General features: G+C 36.2%; 1 non-coding gene and 1 pseudogene across 1 annotated transcript; both read right to left on the bottom strand.

The window, feature by feature from the left end:
- Positions 1–1,107: 1,107 nt before the first annotated feature.
- Positions 1,108–1,180, bottom strand: Trnas-gga (transfer RNA serine (anticodon GGA)). The gene has a single exon. It is a non-coding gene; the product is annotated as a tRNA-Ser (tRNA).
- Positions 1,181–2,325: 1,145 nt separating this feature from the next.
- On the bottom strand, positions 2,326–3,384 carry LOC133188020 (uncharacterized; annotated as a pseudogene).
- Between the last annotated feature and the right edge of the window lie 219 nt (positions 3,385–3,603).

The following is a 3,603-nucleotide window of genomic DNA, read 5'->3' on the forward strand; positions in this document are numbered from 1 at the left end:
ATCTTTGGTGATGAAATTCCCAACTTTTTCACAGAATTATAAAACAGCTACTTTTAAACCTGCATATTCTACAAAATTTGTTTTTACATTAAGATTTTTGAGGTACTCAAGGCTTACAAATTTTCCCAATTATGTAAAACCTCTTTCCAAAACTTGTTACTTATTTTATTACACATATTAACAGTAAAGTCTAAACCTCTTACCCACAGAGATTCAACTTTCATTCCTAATTCTGATTCAAGAAGTTTTAGCCATTTTGTATCTGAGTTAATCAGTCTTTGGATCCATGTTGATTTTAATGCACATAGAAAATCTACATATTCAATCATTTTCAACCCCCCATTTCTATAATCTTGAATCATAACATTTTTTTTAACCTTATGAATTTTACTTCCCCATAAAAAGTAGAACAGGTCTCTCTCAAATTCGTCTAGGAGTTCCTTATAAGGGTTCGGAATAGTCAATATCAAATGGTTCATTTTTGGTATAATCAGGGATTTAATCACTGCTAATCTACCAATTGGAGTAAGTTTTCTTAACTGCCATTGTTTTGTCAACCGCTTATTTTCATTTAATTTTGAGGGGTAATTCAGTTCAACCATTTCATCTAAATTAATAGAAAATTTTACACCAGGTAAATCTTTTTAAATTTGGACTATTTTCACGGAAAATATCTTTTAAATTTAGTGTCTCCATCATCTTCAAGACTTCCCTTCTTAATTTAGGGTTATTTAGGTTTTTATAATTCATAGAATCCAGATCCTTATCTAAAATCAAATTAAAATCACCACCTATAATCACATATTGTGATGAGTAGTAATCTTGAATCAATTTTAAAAGATTTGTATTGTAACAAGAGAGGAGAAAAATGCAGCGGACTAGACCGGGATTCGAACCCGGGCCCCCTGAATCTCCGGTCAGGTGCTCTACCATCTGAGCTATCTGGCCACCGGCGATCGAACCCGTCTGACCACCACATTCCTCCCTCCTTAAAGGTCTTCGGCCCCCGAAGACACCAACCCAGGCTCTTCCCTGGCAGGTCTTTCACCTGTCACTTCCAGGGCATGGCACAGCACCAAATGTAACGGGAGAGGAGAAAAATGCAGCGGACCAGACCGGGATTCGAACCCGGGCCCCCTGAATCTCCAGTCAGGTGCTCTACCAACTGAGCTATCTGGCCACCGGCGATCCAACCCGTCTGACCGCCACAGTATAAAAGGTTGGTGTATCTAAATTTGGTCCATATATATTTACTAACAAAGAAGGAAGATTGTCTATGGTTACATCTAGAATGAGATAATTGCCATTGTCATCTTTAAATTCGTTAACTAATGTCATATCACAATTATTATTAATGAGGATAGCTCCTCCTCGTGAATTTGATTTGTACGAACTAAAAAAAGCCTTATATCCCCATAATATTTTAATTATGCTTTCATCTTTTTCAACAAAGTGTGTATCTTGAAGAAAATACACATTTAGTTTTTTTCCTTTTAAAATTTTGAAGACATCCCTCCTTTTATTTATATCCCCTAATCCCTGGTAATTTAATGTTAGTATTTTTAGGAAGTTTTCATGTGGATTGTCATCCATTCCAAAGTGGATGCTTAGCAAAATTTACTGTTCCCCAACAGCAAGAAAAAAAAGAGTTGATAAAAAAGTTCAAATCTATATACAACACAAAGAAGTAGTTGAGCTCAAACACGCCTACTGTCATTTTAAAAATATGCCGTTTACCAAAAACCTAACTTTATGTTAACCTTAAAAAAAGAATAGTTAAAATTATAGAAAAGTAGTTTCAGTTGGGAGGAAACCTTTATACTCAATTCCTTTCCTGTTCGTTTTTTTTTTCCAGTTTGTTGTAGTTACATGTACCATGTTTCTTATATCTATTAACGGAATATGTCTTCAATGTAATTACAACAAATATTTATCCATACCATATTTTCATACTATACACTAGATTAAAATTGAAATTATGCACATAGATCCGCCCTGTGTTGAGTGATAAGCTAGAAAATTGATCAAAATTTACAAGTAAACACGATCCATGCTGCACGATTTCTACACCGGAAATCAAGACTTTAAAAATAATCCAAAATTGCGATGTATAAACTAGCAAATTCCGGAAAATATCAAACACGAACTTAAGTAAATATATACATGCAGCATGGATATAACCCTATGAAAAACTACTGAAATAAATATTTTAGGCAATACGAATTTACCATGAAAGTAAAAAAAAATGTACACAACAGCTAACTGTGAGTTACTATTAATATATATTTAACCTGTGACTGTTTATGATTTTGATTTTAGCGTCGATCAGACGGGGACTGGCATATTTCTTTCTGCACTTAACCCAACCTCGATGATATGTGTGAAACGTCTGGGTCCGATTTTACTACCACACCACCGCGAGACGACCACCAGTGCGTTGTTTATATCATTATCAGCGAGCGCTTTGAGTATAACATTCTCCCGGCTCCGTGTTCTGTACGCATAACTTCCACAAGCGATCGTCTCACCTATTTATAGGAGTCTACTGGCGTTGAGTGGGCAGCAAACCGGTTTCCATTGTCTTCTGTGGTCTTCCCCGTACTGATCGCGATCTTTACCTCTTCTCCACTGATGATCTCATCGGCCATAGGTCGGCTACCAATTTTGTCCCTATACACAGATTTGCTTTGTGTGAAAATGAACTTTTGACCCTTCAACACGGTCTCTATGTTACGGTCCGCTATTGTTTCTATACATCGTATAGGTGTTTCCTTTTTTCTCTGATTTCTTCCGGTTGATGTTGGGACACTCTTATTGGTGACTGCTTATCCTTAAGAATTTTGATGTGCCTCATTACAATATCTTTGTGTGATTTGTTCGCAAATTGAACACAAATTGGCCTAGGATATTTTCGTAGTTTATCGTACTCACCCATTCTGAACAATTTATATATCTGTAGGTTATCCACAGTCTTTGCTGGTATCTCCATCTCTGCAGTGAACACGTTACTAATGATCTTGGCAAGGTTTTCTGGATTTTTAATCTCGGGTGCCTTTTCATCTACTCCACTCACTATGATATTATCTTCCATTGCTCTAGTTTTAAGCTCTAGAATCTGCTCACTTTGAGTCTTTACACAATACTCCAGTCGAACTATGTAATCTTTCATTCTGCTAAGTTCTCTTTCCATCTTCTTCTGTATTTCATGCAGTTCAATGTTATATATATCGTATCGTTCGCTTGTTCTTGTATACTTTCTAATCCCTCCTGAATTCCATGTTTTCCTCTGATATCCTATGTGACTTCATCAAGATGGCGACCTTGCCCATCTATCCTTAGTAACAGGTTGGCCAGGGTGTTTTGAATATTATTTATACCATGCATAACATCTCTCATATGAAAGTCTCCAGTTTTTTTTTTCTGAAATCTCTCCATCGCTAGTATGAGTGTCCATATCATCAAGCACTCTCTTTTTTTGACTGATTTAACTGGCTATAGCCATGCCTCACGATGTAACGGTCAAACGTTTACAGACAAAGTATGAATATCGCTCACCGGTGCTCACAAACAAATAAATATGTTCACAACTTGTGTGCCTTCAAA

The sequence above is a fragment of the Saccostrea echinata genome, unplaced genomic scaffold (assembly GCF_033153115.1).
Source record: "Saccostrea echinata isolate AGI-Se365-2 ecotype Australia unplaced genomic scaffold, CSIRO_AGI_Sech_v1 ptg000015l, whole genome shotgun sequence".
Classification (NCBI taxonomy): domain Eukaryota; kingdom Metazoa; phylum Mollusca; class Bivalvia; order Ostreida; family Ostreidae; genus Saccostrea; species Saccostrea echinata.